The 15391-nt window shown below is 46.7% G+C and overlaps 1 protein-coding gene across 3 annotated transcripts in view; it reads right to left on the reverse strand.

The window, feature by feature from the left end:
• The window catches only part of MATN4 (matrilin 4), a 176864-nt gene that overhangs the window by 117738 nt on the left and 43735 nt on the right, over positions 1–15391 (reverse strand). The window lies entirely within an intron of this gene.

Here is a 15391-nt window from a genome sequence, read left to right on the forward strand (position 1 = left end):
TGACGATAAGTCACATATTGATTCAAATTTGTCAGATTTATTGCTAGCCTCCATCCCTTATCCTTCTTTTCTACTTGGAAATGAGTACTTACAAACCTTTCTTGTGTTCCTCTACTTGAATAATTACTTTCTTCTCCAACAACCCGGCCCGCCTGGAACTTTCTTTGAAGACCTCGACTCGGTTTTGCTGGGACTGGCCCTGAGAGCAGAACACTGTATAGTAGCGGGGGACTTCAACTTTCGGATGGACGATCCGTCTGACCCGGCTGCTATTAAGCTTTCTGAGGCTATGACCCCGCTGGGCCTTATCCCTTATTTGCAGGGGCCGACTCATGTTAAGGGGCACACTCTCGACCAGGTCTTTTCTACATCCGTTCTGGTGGTGAAAGAGATTCTCCCGGTTCTGTGGTCTGATCACCGGCTTGCCAAATTTGCGATCAGTGGCATTGCCAGGTCGTCCGTCTCTGCGCCACAGCAACGTGGACGAGCGTTCAGAGCGTTCAACAGAGTGACTCCGGAGATGTTGGCTGATAATCTTTCTCTGTTTATCACTTTCTGACTCTCCTGCTTACCTTCCTTACCTTCTTCTCCTCCGGAAGACACAACTGACACGCAACTGTGTCCACTACAAATCCCAGAAACACCACCTTCTTTACAGGTTCCAGAACTGACTTCTCCAAATGTATTCAAAAACCCAAACTTTCCAAAGTGCTCATAACAAACAGCACATGTTCCTTCAAAACAACAAGACCTTGATTCAAAATAATGTCTAGATAAATTATCATCCTTATTTCTCTCTCCCTTAAGTATCTTACCACTGACCTTATCACCTTGGTGAAACACCATGAAGCAGAGGAAAGACCAAATGGAAGGCTCTGAAACTGAAACAACTGACCTTTCCACCTGAACTGAAGAAACTTCCGACTTTCATCAGCTATAGGAATAGTGAAATAGCATCCTTCAGATCCATCTTCACCAACCAATCTCCTTCCTGAAGAACATATTTCAAGAGATGAATACCCTCCATCTTGAAATGACGATAAGTCACATATTGATTCAAATTTGTCAGATTTATTGCTAGCCTCCATCCCTTATCCTTCTTTTCTACTTGGAAATGAGTACTTACAAACCTTTCTTGTGTTCCTCTACTTGAATAATTACTTTCTTCTCCAACAACCCGGCCCGCCTGGAACTTTCTTTGAAGACCTCGACTCGGTTTTGCTGGGACTGGCCCTGAGAGCAGAACACTGTATAGTAGCGGGGGACTTCAACTTTCGGATGGACGATCCGTCTGACCCGGCTGCTATTAAGCTTTCTGAGGCTATGACCCCGCTGGGCCTTATCCCTTATTTGCAGGGGCCGACTCATGTTAAGGGGCACACTCTCGACCAGGTCTTTTCTACATCCGTTCTGGTGGTTAAAGAGATTCTCCCGGTTCTGTGGTCTGATCACCGGCTTGCCAAATTTGCGATCAGTGGCATTGCCAGGTCGTCCGTCTCTGCGCCACAGCAACGTGGACGAGCGTTCAGAGCGTTCAACAGAGTGACTCCGGAGATGTTGGCTCAGGCTGCCTTGGATCATCCCTGTCTTCTCTCCGGTGAGCTGGAGAGAGATTTGGAGTCCCTGCAAGCATGGCTTTCCGATAGGCTTAACGACCTTGCCCCGGTGTTGCCACCCCGCCTGACATCGAAGCGGGTCTCGGCCCCTTGGTTTACCACTGCACTGTGGGCTAAGCGGCAGCAGTGTAAGGTAGCCGAAAGGGTCTGGCGGGCACGCTATGATAGCGTGGATAGGTTGACCTACAAGGCGGTGGTTAAGGCTTACCACCGGGACATTCGCCTTGGAAAAAAAGCCTATCTTGCAGGGAGGATTGAAGCGGCCTCCAACTCCTGCAAGGAGATTTTCACCATAGTGAGAGAATTTATCTCTCCTCTGACCATTACATCGGAAGAGGTGCCCTCGGAATCCTGGGCGGCGGACCTTGCTTGTTTTTTCACAAACAAGATAAAACTTATACAGGACTCTTTTCCATCCGGAGCATCTGCTAGGCCGTCTAAATCTGAGGTTGACATGTTCCCTCTGGCCCCGCATGGCGCCACGTTGGCTGTGTTTCCATCTTTGTCAGCCCCTGCCTCCTTAGTGCTTATGGGCAATTTGAAATCGGGGTCGCCACTTGACCCTTGCCCAGCCAAGCTTTTGGGTAAGATCGCGGAAGTGATCAATCCACTGGCGAACCCTCTTCTGAATCTCTCGTTGAGTCAGGGAGTGGTTCCGCCAGCCTGGAAGCAGGCAATGGTCATCCCGCTGCTTAAAAAACCGGGTCTTGACCCGAAGGTCCCAGCCAACTACAGGCCGATTTCTTTGCTGCCGGCTCTCATAAAAATTTTGGAGAAGCACGTTCAGTCGGTGCTCTCCAACTTTTTGGAGACCCACGAGATCCTGCATGACACCCAGTCCGGCTTCCGTTCAAATCTCAGCACCGAGACCGCGCTCCTTGAGGTTTCTGAAACCATCAAAGGGGTGTTGGATACCGGGGGCAAAGTCATGCTGGTGTTGTTGGACTTGTCGGCGGCTTTTGACACCGTCCCCCATGATGGCCTTCTTGCAAGACTCTATGAGATTGGCCTTCGGGGGACGGTGCTCAGCTGGTTTTCTTCCTTTCTAGCTGGCCGCCGGCAAACGGTCTGGACATCTCCTGACACCGCCGTGATGCCGCCTTTGGGAGTTGGGGTCCCTCAGGGCTCTATATTGAGCCCGACCCTCTTTAACATCTTCATGACTCCCTTGGCGGCGGTGGCGGAGTCGTTTGGTGCCCGGATCGTATCTTACGCCGACGACACCCAGCTCCTCTTCTCTTGTAAGAGAGGGGCAGACTTTGACGGGGAGAGTATCCGGGATTGCCTTGGGGCTGTTTTTAAATGGTTCCAACTGAACAGCCTCAAGTGCAATTCCGATAAGTCCGAGGTACTCTTCTTTGGGTGCGACACGGAGCCCGGCTGGCAGGCCTGGTGGCCCATCGATATGTTCCCTCCGTCTTGCTCCGCCTCTATGGCTAAGAACTTGGGGGTTAAGATGGACAAGGGGCTGACGATGAAAGCCCAGATCCTTGGGGTGACTGGCACCTGTTTTGGTCTATTAAAGATGCTGCGGAGGTTCTTGCTTCTGTTGTCGGAGGAACACAGGAAGTTGACCGTGCAGGCTCTGATAGGCTCCAGGTTAGATTATGCCAACATTCTTTACCTGGGCCTACCAGAGTACCTGCTGCAGCGGCTCCAAGTCGCGCAGAATGCGGCGGCCAGGGCCATCTTTGGTCTAAATAGACGTGCCAGTGCTTCGGGTCTATTGCTGACACTGCACTGGCTGCCCATCCGCAAACGGATCGCCTTCAAGGCTATGACTCTGGCCTATAAGGCTCTCCACGCGGTGGGAGCAAAGTACCTCCAAAAGAGACTTGCCTTTTACCATCCGGCTCGCTCTTTGAGGTCAGAATCTTTATTCTTGGCGGTTGTTCCTCGAGTGAAGAGAGCGCGCCTGGGTGGCCGTTCCTTCGGCTTGCTGGCCCCACAGATGTGGAACTTGCTTCCGCTCCCACTCCGGGGGGCCTCTAGTCTTCTTGATTTTAGGAGAGGTCTTAAAACCTGGTTGTTCATCCAGTAGGCCTCTCAGTAGCCCCTTTTTATTGCGTTTGTTCTTGTATTCCCTTCTTTTACTGAGTTGTGTTATGGTGAAGTAGCTCTCCTTACCTAAAGCGCCGGGACACTCTTTTTGTGTAACCGTTGCGCTATACAAAAGAATAAATAACATAACATAACATAACATAACATCATACGGACCTCGTTTTCTACTATTACCATTAAATATTCCTGAAATACTAACTTGTGCGTCTCTTTCTCCTGAATAGCGATTGAATCGAACTCTACTCGAAAACCTCCTACAGACTCCAGTACCCAAGCATCCTTTGTTACCTCTCTCCATTTCTCTTTGAAATACTTTAATCTTTCTCCTACATTTTTCAGGGTAGAAAGAATACCCGTCCTCATGCTCACCCTGGTTCCGACTCTGGTTATGGCTTTGGCCTCTTCCTCTAGTGCCACATGCCAGGTTTCTTCCTCTTTGTGGAAATAAATAGAAATGTCCTTGTCCTCTTGCAAAACCACTTCCTTGGTTTTGGTAATGGGCCCTGAAATAAGCTCTGCCAGTAGCTTACCCTCTTCTACTGGCCTGACCATTAAAACTATTGTTGCTGAAGACCCTACGCGTTGACTAATGAGCCTTATCAAGGCCAGTGAAAGTACGCACATATTTTGAAAGGGACCTCACCATGCCTTCTCCCAAAAGAAGCCCAGCGCCTCTTCACTTGGCTCCTTAAATGCTAAATCTCCCAACTTAGCGTTTATCCTCATCAGGATATTCTTTCTTCTTTCAGAAAGAATGCCAGCATTTGCATTTCCTAAAAAGAAAATCGCCCTCTGGCACCAACCAAGTAATAAAGAAAGATGATTCTTTAGATAAGCCTCCTCTACAGCATAAAAATGTTTAGCCAATGGCCCCAAGAAGGCAAGCACCTGATCTTGACACTGTTTCAAGGACAAGTCAAGGCCCTACTTAGGATCCTTCCCCATTTTGAAGAGGTAGGTAATCAACTCTGGGTCGATATTTGTTGTCATTGTTACTTTCTCTTCAATGTTTGGCCTCGAGCTCTCTGTTCTCATGATGTTTCTCTTCTCCTTCTGTAGTGGCTTCCTCAACCTAGCCTTTATATAATCTGCCACATGCTCAAGAGTACACCAATCTTTTCCCCTAGGGTGCCTTATCTCCTCAGGACTGACCAACAATTCACCAAATAGATCTACCACTGAATCCTTAACCTTCTCCCTAGCGCTTTCTTCAAAATCTTCTCCCAAACCATCCTTATACTCAAGGTCCAAAAAGTATTCATCCAATTCATCCTCACTTAATGCATCTCCCGATGCTTTCCCTCTCCTTCCAGTGTACAACTGGCTCTCCTCTGTATCGCGTCGGATACTGTAGGAAGGGGGAGTCTCTGGTTGGCGCAGTGCAACACTGGCGACAAGCAGCGACCCTCTCTTCCTCGTCAGGGCTAAGGGTTACCTTCAAGAACAACCTCTGCTTACCCTCTAGGTAGTGTGGCGCAAGCAGTCTAGGCTAATCTCTGGGGCACATAGGGTTAAACATTTGCAGCATTACACTCCCACAACCAACCCACCACACAATGACACCAAACTGTAGTGTAGTAAAAATATATTCTCTTTATATACTTTTAAAATCAGGCTTGTAAATACAGTTCAGTTACTCTCAAAAAGGCGATGTTCCAGTTACTCTTAAATACAGGCCACAGTTCTTGTTAAGTTCTTTACTTGTCTTTCCCAAGAAAGGGGGTTTCAGGCTCTTCACTGTACTTTTCCTTGTCCTACTAATCAACCAGGGTTACCCCGGCTGTCCGCGGGCCTCTCTGCGCCCCTCGGCTCCCCCGCGATGGAAAAATGGGCCCGGTCTGCCCACCCTCACGCTTCTAGCGGGAGCGGCGGCCGGGGAGTCAGCGCCTGCCTCTCCGTGCGAGCTGCACGGCTGTGCGCGGCTGACAGGGGGAGAGAGCGGGGGCCCTGGGAGCGCTCCACACGCGGCTCCGAGGGCTGGGCGAGGCAGAGGGTGGGAAACAGTACCTTTCTGGTGAAGTAGCTGGGCGCAGGTCAGCGCGGTAGTCCGCGTCGCGTTGTCTTCCTTCCGATGTTAGAGCGAGCGGCGGCTCGGCTCTGGCTCGGGGGTTGGCGTTGCGGCGCGGGCCGGGTCGCGCTAGGGAAGCGCCTCGGGATTTCCTGGCACAGGGGGCACACGCAAAGGGGCAGCGATCAGCAAAGCACGCCTCCCTCAATCCAGGCGACGTTCGGGCCCCACACGCCGCAGCAGCTCTTCGGACAGCGGCAGGCGGGTTTCAGGGGCACCAGACACGGCGGGTGCAAGCAGGCACCGGGCACGGCCTTTCTTCACGTTGCGAGCTGTGGCTCGGGGCCAGTCACGGTGCTCAGATCAGCTGGACTAATCTTCACGATGTTCCTGGGCCTGGCAGGCGGCAGTCACGTTGTGCAGAAGGGGGGGCAGCGCCCAGAGCGTTGCTGAAGAGCGCGATGGTCACAGCGCGCTCCGCTTTTCCTGGAGAGGCGGGCAGAGGGAAAGCAGCTCCTCACAGTGGTTCCTCTGTCAGGGGGTAGCGCCCACTGTTCCTGGGGCGCTGGTCAGGGGGCAAGTTCCACAGCAAGCCCTTGGAGATCTTTTTAGAAGTTTGGCACAAAGTTCAAAATAAAAGCAAAAGTCTCTTGTAGTCTCTTCTTTCTCTCTCCTTCTGCAGCAAGGCACCAGACACAGGCCAGAGACAGCACTCTTCCTTGTAGTCCTTCCAGGTCCTTCTCTTCGGGCAGAGTTTCTTCTGTAGCGCAAACAGGATCTAATTTACAAGGAGCAGGGCTCCTACTTTTATACCCAGTTTCTTTTGTTCTTACAGGCCAGGGGGGCCTTTGCCTAACTGCTCTCAGTTCCTGAGCACTTGTGGTGGGTACTTCTGTTTCTGCATTCAGTGTGAGGGCAGGCACATCAGCCGCTCCCCAGGGGGGCGGAGCCGGCATTGTGAAGACAGGGGCAGCCTGAGCACTTTGTTGACAAGCTTCGGTCCTTCTTGGGCCAGGTGCAGGCTGAGTCATCAGTCGCTCCCCAGGAGGGCGGAGCCAGCATTGTGGGGGCAGAGCACAGCCTGAGGCATCACTCAGGGGAAACTCCCACCCCCCACTAAGGTGTCATCCTGCTATTCACCACCTGTCAACTCCCAGCCCTGTCACTCACACACTCAGACAGTCAGATACACACAAGAGCAGAGGCGGGCTGAAATGGTTAGACAAGCAAATGCTAGCTTTCTAAAAGTAGCATTTGCAAACACAGGATATTAAAATAAACTTTACTAAAAGAAGTATTTTATTATTCTGAGTTCAGGCATACTAAACATTAATTTCTACCATGTTCCCTGAGCCTGCTGGGATTATAGAGTGTAATAATTCCAGCAGCCCATCTGGCCTAAAGGGGACTGGTAGCCTTACAATAGTGAAAAACGAATTTGGCAGTAATTCACTATTAGAACATGCCACACACATCAGGGCATGTTCTACCTTACACTTACAATGCACCCTGCCCTCAGGCCTACCATAGGGGTGACTAATATGAAGTTAAGGGAAGGTTTTAGGGGCTGGCAAGTGTGTGCACTTGCCCAGCCAGCATGACAGTACCAGACTGCACGCAGGTTCTGCAATGGCAGACCCTAGACACATTTTAAGGCTGCTTCTGTGGGTGGCGCAACCAGCGCTGCAGGCCCACTAGCAGTATTGGCATTTACAAGCCCTGGCACTATTGGTGCACTTTACTGGGGACTAACAGTAAATCCAATGAACCAATCATGGACATCAATCACATGTACATTTTGCACAGGGAGAGCATATGCACTTTGGCACTGGTCAGCAGTGGCAAAGTGCCCAGAGTCATTAAACCAACAAAAACAGGTCAGAGAGAGTATTGGAGGAAGGCAAAAAGTTTAGGGATGACCCTGCCAAGAGGGCCAGGTCCAACAGATACCTCTCCAATTTGAGCCATTTGGGGCTCCACTCTGACCCTTCTTTGTATTTAAATGTTTCTTCTCTGACAAACATTTCCCTCCTGGACCTCTTTCATTCTCATCTTCTAAAATGGAGAAATACTCCTCTTTATCATTAATTGTCCTCTTTCCTAATGCCTGCTTATCTGGTTCCTGTATAGTTTCTTTCATTTCCTTGCTAATAATACAAGCTCTAACTCCTCCTTCAAAAACCACCCCAGCGCTAGCCAATAGGAGAGCATTATTCACACACACAAAGCGCCACTCTGCAAGCTCTCCAAAAGCCATTGCAACTTTGGACAGGCTCGAGGCTGCTCACGCTACCGCTTCCATGAAATATGAATTGATGGTAAGCGCAAGCGAACTATTTTAAATTAAAAAATAATCTAACTGTTATCCGCACATGCATGCGCTCGCGTTTAACAAAAATTAAGCACAAGAATACCTTAACTTTAAACAACAAATAACTTCTGAATCCATTTAAAAAACTACACATTTCCTTACCAAATAAATACTATCTGTATTAAAAAAATACTAAAACAATCCAGTAAAACTTGTAAATCCACATACATACTTCTCATTTGTACACCCCTAAATTGGGTTTCCACAACATTCTTTCATCAAACAGACTTACAAATAGTCAAAAATAACCAATACACATTACATATAAAAAACAATAAAGTAGACCAATGCTTATCTGCTCAGAAGCAGCAAACAAAAGAGGAGGAAGATGCTGGCCTTTTGTTACTTATGGATTTGAAAGTTATTTTTGATTGTGATATTTAAAGATTCCATGAGCTTTTAATGGTGCTGCTCAGAAGTGGGAAATACAAGTTTAATGCATAATGCTAGCCTCCTGTCTTGACATAAAATCAGATCTCAACATGAGATCTGTTGGATCAACATAGGATTCCTGTCCCTCGATATCTATAAATCTTTTTTGTTTAATAACTCTTTTAAAACTACTGAATGGATTTACACCACATTACAAAGCAGGGCTCTTTCTGTACGAAGAGCTAGCTTTCTGCTAAAATTGGTGTAATTTCGCTCAGCGGTTTGGGGTGTTGTCGTGTTCAAAACACCAAAGGAAAACTGCAAGGGGAAAACAGGTTGTGCAACCTCCATTTTCTCTACCACTGATTAACAAATCACCCTGGAAATTTAGAGACAGCAGCTGTAGTGATGTTTATACTAGTTGACTAGTTTTCAAAATTTCGTTAAGATTCATCAAAAGGACCCGAAGTTAATAGCAAAACAAAAAAATGCTTTGTCTATGGAAATTAGGTCCTAACTAAAACTACCTACTGGTAATCGCCGGTAGGTAATATATCACTCACACACACACACACACTGGAAAAACCAAAGGTTGCAGGGATGTGATAGGTAGGAAATAGAATTAAAAAAACTTAAATATTCACTAAACACACCCGAACGTTACAGGGATGTTATAGTTAGGCTCAGATTTTACTTGTACAAAACCAGGGATATTCAGCAGTTATACTTAATTGAGCTAACTATAACTCACAATTCCACAATGAACTGCTTATGACCTCACACATTACATCACTGATGATATGGTCAGTGACATCACTGATGACATCTCAAATGACATCACTGATTATATCATCCTGTGAGTGTAAGTGTTTTGTAAATGTTTCTGAGACTTAACCCCTTAACTGCACGTCAAATTCTCCAGCAGTGCGGGAGAATAAATGAGTGGGTGAGGCTGCATCAGCCAACGGATGTGTGCAGCACCAGCGAGGTACAGCTTGCATCGGCCGTTGGCTACAGCATAAGTTAAATTACTATTCTATCTGTGTTAGTAATTAGACATACTATTTCTAACAAATTTCATCTGAGTGGCTGTGTGATTGTCTTTATCAGTGTTTGAGTGGTTGTCTGATTGGCTGTATGGATGTCTTAGTGGGTATGTGAGCAGCTGTATGGGTGAGTCAGTGGCTGTATTGAAGAGTGAGTGGGTGTGTTAGTGGCTGTATGAATGGCTGCATAGGTGTGTGAGTGGCTGTATGGGTGACTGAGTGATGGTATTGGTGGGGGATTGGGTATATGAGTGACTGTAAGGGTGTGTGAGTGGTTGCATGGATGTGTGAATGGGTATGTAAGTGGTTCTGTGGGTGAGTGAGTACCTGTGCTGTTGGCTGTATGAGTAAGTGTGAGGGTGTGTGAGTAGTTTTAATGGTGAGTGAGTGGCATTATGAATGGCTTTATGGGTGAGTGTATTAGAACCTGTATGGATGAATGAGTAGCTGTGTGAGTTTCTGTATGGGTGATTGTGTGACTGTGTGTGCGTCTGGAAGGGTGTATGAGTGGGGGTATAAGTGTCTATATCTTTATGACTGGATGTTTTAGTGGCTGTATTGGTGAGTGATTGGGTCCATGAGTGGCTGCATGGGTGAGTTAGTGGGTGTGTATGGCAGTCTGAGTGAGTGGATGTGAGTGGCTCTATGGATAAGTGATTGGTTGTTTGAGAACTGTTATGGGTCTGTGAATAGGTATGTGAGGGATTGGTGTGGAAGTGGGTGTATGAGAGGTTTTATCGGAGTGTGAGTGGTTCTGTAGATGATGTCATCAGTGATGTAATTTGGGATGTCATCGTTGATGTCATCTGTGATGTCACTGACCATGTCATAATTATGTGAGGTCATAAGCAATGCATTGCAGGCGTGTAAGTTAAAGTTAGCTCAGGTAGCCATTAACTGCTGAATTTCACTGGTTTTGTACAAGTACAATCTGAGCCTAACTATAACATTCCTTCAACCTTTGGTTTTTCAGTGAAATTCTAAGGTTATTTTTAAATTCGATGTTCTAACTTTAATATCCCTGTAACCTTTGTGTTTTAGGTTAATGTTTGCATTTAAAAAAATGTTATTTTATAACTGTAACCTTCGAGAGTAAGTGTGTGAGTAAGTGCATGAGGATCTCAGTGGGTGTGTGATTGCGTGAGTGTCTCAATGGGTGTGTGAGAGGGTATGTGAATGTCTCAGTGGGTCTGGGAGTGCTTGAATAAGTGTTGCACTCTGTGTGTGAGTGGGTGTTCAAGTGTCTGAATGGGTACATGAGTGTCTGAGTGGGTGCATGCCTGTCAAGTGAGTGTCTTAGTGGGGCTGTGAGTAGGTGTGAGAGAGCTTGAGAGGGTTTTTGAGCGCCTCCATGAGTGTGTGAATCAGCCTGGAAGTGAGTGCAAGAGTGTCTGAGTGGGTCTACGAGTGAATGTGTAAACCTCTGAGTGGGTCTATGAGTGAGTGTTTGTGTGAGTCTCTGAGTAGGTCTGTGAGTAGGCACATGAGACTCTCAGTTGGTCTACTCTGTAATTTGGCTCATGAGTATCTATGTGGGTATGTGAGTGCGTTCATGAGCGTATCAGTTGGTCTGAGTGGGTGCAGGAGTCTCTGAGTGGGTCTGTGAGTGAGTGCATGAGTTTCTCAGTGGGTATGTGAGTGTGTGTATGAGTCTCTGAGTGGGTCTGTGACTGGGAGTATGAGGGTCTAAGTTGGTCTGTGACAGGGTGTGTTAATGTCTGAGTGGGTTTGTGAGTCAGTGAATGAGTCTCTGAGTGAATTTGTGAGTGGGTGTATGAGTGTCTCATTGGATCTGTGAGTTGGTGTGTGAGTCTCTGAGTGGGTCTGTGAGTGGGTGTATGAGTGTCTGAGTGCTCTCTGTTTTACCGTCTTCTGCTTCATGTTTGCCTCTCCTGCTCATTTTTGTGCCCTCCATTGTGCCTTTTCTGCTTGTTTCTCTGCTCTCTGTTTTACCCACTTCTGCTCTGTTTTGCCTTTTCTGCTAATTTTTTTATCCTCTGTTTTCTCTTTTTATGCTCGTTTTTCTGCCCTCTGTTTTGCCTATTATGACCCCAGGGACCACCACCTCCCTGGGGCTTTACTGATATTAAGGAGGGGATGACAGGGACCACCCTCCATTAAGCTCCAAGATCCCTGAGGACCCCCACTTCCCTGGGGCTTTATTTATAAGGAGGTGGGGGGAATGGAACCCCCTCCTGGAGTTATGCCCCGGGGATCACCACCTCCCCGGGGACAAATACTGTATTTAAAATGAAAGGACGGCCCCCTCCCTGGGCCGATTTTGGCCCTGGGGACCCCTACCCCTGGGGACCAGCCGTAATTTGATGGGAGAGGAGGCCGCATGGCCCCCCTTCCCTGTGCCGATTTCAGTCCAGGGACCCCATGCCCCGGGGCCTGGCCTCTTGATTGGGGGTGCCCTGGGGCCCGCCCAAGGCACTCAGTCATCACTGTGGTCCCTGCTGTCTCCCTGCCACCTGCAGGAGCTGGCATTGCTCTCACAGACATTTCTTCCTGTGCAGGAACATGCTGGCACTGCTGTAGGACCGCCGCAGCACAATCCGTCCGACCTGGATTTCAGTCGGAATCTGGCAGGCGGTCTCACTATCGGGTTTGGCGGCATTCCTGCGGAGCGCTGCCATAGCACTACGCGGGAGGGCTGCAAAACTCATAATCAGACCTTAATTTCATTTGACATTTCAGCTTCCCTTTGGTACTCTTGTATCTTTACAATATATTTTGGAGATTTATATATATCAGTTTGGCTCTTAATTTGTATTCAACTCCTTTAACGTTACTTAATGATTCCTGGTGCTTAATGTCGGGCCGAATAGGTTACCCTGTAAATTGAACTCATTGATTAATGTTAACTCCCCTTTACCTGTCAGGCAACTAAGCAAAGGTTCATTGCAGGATAAATAGTAAGATTGACCCAGTGCTCCAAAGTGGCCAGTTCTTCCCTCGCCAACCTAGCCCAACCCACTACAGCCCCTTTTAGTATCCCCTCATGCAGGCCTTGAAGAAATCCCAGACAACATGTAGTGGGGCAGACCCTAAGTTATTTTGGAAAAAAGGAGTCGGTTTCAAGCCTCAAAAAGCCTGGGGTAGAAGATAGCAAGAGGAACTCCTATTTAAAGTCCATCTTCTCATAGTGAGATCTGGGGGAAATCCATATTAAAACCCATAGCTCCATGATCCGACAGGTGAATGGAAAGGTATTTAATTAGACTAACCTTATGGAGTTCAGAATGCTCCATAAAAACATGGTCAAATCTGGAGTATTGAGAATTATTTTTACTGTAGAAGGAGTATTCACTGACCTCACCATGTTTTTCCATCCACACATCACACATATTAAAAATGTTTAGGATATTCAAAAGATGTGCCTCACCCAGGGAGCTGCTATCTGGGTACAAGGAGAGGACCTATCTAGACTATTATCTAGAAGGACATTAAAATCTTATACTAAAATTTAAAGATCACCCTGGGCTCGGATTCTGGTTAATGGAACCCTCCCTCCCATTGTTAATATAGAACGGGGCACTAGGCAAGGTTGCCCACTGTCCCCTATTTTATTTGACATATATATAAAACCTCTGGCCCAGAGTCTACGGTTAAATAAAAAGATTGCTCCTTTTAAAATTGGTGGGTTCGTTAGGAAAATAGCTCTGTACGCGGATGATTTAGTTGTCTTCTCCTCCAATGTGGAAATCACACTACAGGAACTTCTCTGTGAAACTCAATCTTTTGGAACACTCTCTGGTTATGAAATAAACAAAGATAAAACAGAGATTATGGCCTGGAATATTCCTACCAGGAGGGGTCATATGCTACAGATCTTGGATACCTTGGAATGGAATTACAATAACCCAAGATCCCAGAAAAATTTCAAAAGCTAATCTAGACAGAGTTTCAAAGGAAGTCGAGCTCCTTTTAAAAAGATGGCAGAATATACCACTCTCCCATTTTGGCCGGGTCAACTTGCTTAAAATGTGTGTCCTCCCAAAATATACTTATCTCTTTAATAATATACCAATAGAATTTGCAAAAGCTGAGATTCTTAAAATTCAAGGTAAAATTGTGTCTTTTATCTGGGCAGGTAAAGGGATTAGGCTACCCTGGAAAAAATGTAGGCATAAATTAACCCATGGAAGTATGAGATTACCAGATCTTCAGCTCTATTGCTGGGCTTATCAATTAAAGAATGGCAGGATGTTATTACTTACCCCTGATGATTTGCTGATAGGCTACATGTTTAAAGTTATGTTAGATGGGGTAACGGAGCATGGCTTTATGTATAAGGTTGGCTCTCCAATTTTTTTTTAAAAGTCCGCTTGAAGACTTTGTGTATGACAGCCAAGTTATGGTCTGTCGAAACTGCTTGGGGCTTACCTACTACTGTGATTGGGCTCCGGTGTGGAATTCACCGGGACCCCCGGAGTGCCTTATGGATGCTCTAGCGCACCCATTAAAAGAGGCTGGAGTTTTACTCTGGAAGGATGTAGTAGTGGGTAATAAATGTCATCCTTGGGAATTTTTGAGCCATATCACGAAAGGTTCCCTGTCTAGATTTAAATTTTATCAGCTTACATCATGGTGTAAGAGTCAACGCTGGTCTCTAGTGGAGGACAATCGGATGGAAACTGATCTACAAAACCTGGCTTCAAGGAAGAAAGAAATTGCTCTATGGTACAATTATCTTCTGGCTGCAGCAGAAAGAAAGGTGGATGAGCCATATCGGGCCTGGGAGAACTACTTGCCGAGTAAAGAGCGGAAAGAGTTATGGCAAGTATGTATAGACATGCTTTATCCTCTGATTAAATCTGCTGCACTTAAAAGAAACCACTTTTTTACACTCCACAGAATATATTGGACCCCTCTCAAAATTCCCAGAATGAAGGGTGGAGTAGACCCTAGATGCTGGAGATGTGGTTCTCAGAACGCTGATGACGTTCATGTATTTGCTTCTTACCCTAAGATACAAGAATTTTGGAATGATGTGGGTAAGACTATCACCAGGGTCATGGGTGCCGAGGTGAAGGTATACCCAATTCTCATCTTATTTGGTATTGTACCTATGGAGGGAGGGGTACGAATTCAGACTGAGATATAACATAAATTAGTGTTTTACCTGATATTGTTGGCAAGGAGAGAAATCTGTAGCTGTGGTGCCAGGAAGCTCCTCCCAGTTGGAATGCCTGGTAGAACTCGGTTAAGTATTTTAGAGCTGTAGATCAGAGGGTAAATGCTTCTAGAGGAAGGCCAGATACTGGGTTGTTTTGGAATTGGTTGGATGACCCTCTTTGAAATCGTCTTATTTTACTCCATTTTACTTTATAATTGATTAAGGTACAGGCCATGGTCCTATGATTAAAACCTCTGCGTCAGCTCAAGTTGTGTATAAACAGGCATTCCCCGTAAACAAAATACCAGCTGAGACTAAGAATCACCAAAGTTATATGCGCCAGAGGTGGACTATGTCGGGAAGCGGCTGTAGCTACGGAGGTCATATGAGGAAAAAATAAATAAAAAGATTGACCCAGTGCTCCATCAAGAGCTAACCTCATCGCTGCTAGAGAGTTTCCCCTGCTGTGCTGGACAGCAATAAAAACGGGTGTGGTCATGACGAGCTCAGCTCGTCATGAGCACCTGAGAGGTATACGCCATGACGGGCTGAGCTCGTCATGAGCATGGAAGGGGCTAAAACACGAGGTTCTTTTAGCCATTCTGACTGGCCCCCTTTAGAGCAATCGGCTCTTATTTCTGCATTCAGGAAAGTTCAAGCGCCATAAAGCATTGTGTAGTGCATCTGTGTAGGTGGACTTGAATGTAAATCTGGCAGTATGGAATTAATTTGCAGAAAATATGCAAATTATGTACCTATTATGAAATGCTGAAACAATGCCTGTTTTTGCCAATT

This window comes from Lissotriton helveticus, chromosome 7 (genome assembly GCF_964261635.1).
Source record: "Lissotriton helveticus chromosome 7, aLisHel1.1, whole genome shotgun sequence".
Classification (NCBI taxonomy): domain Eukaryota; kingdom Metazoa; phylum Chordata; class Amphibia; order Caudata; family Salamandridae; genus Lissotriton; species Lissotriton helveticus.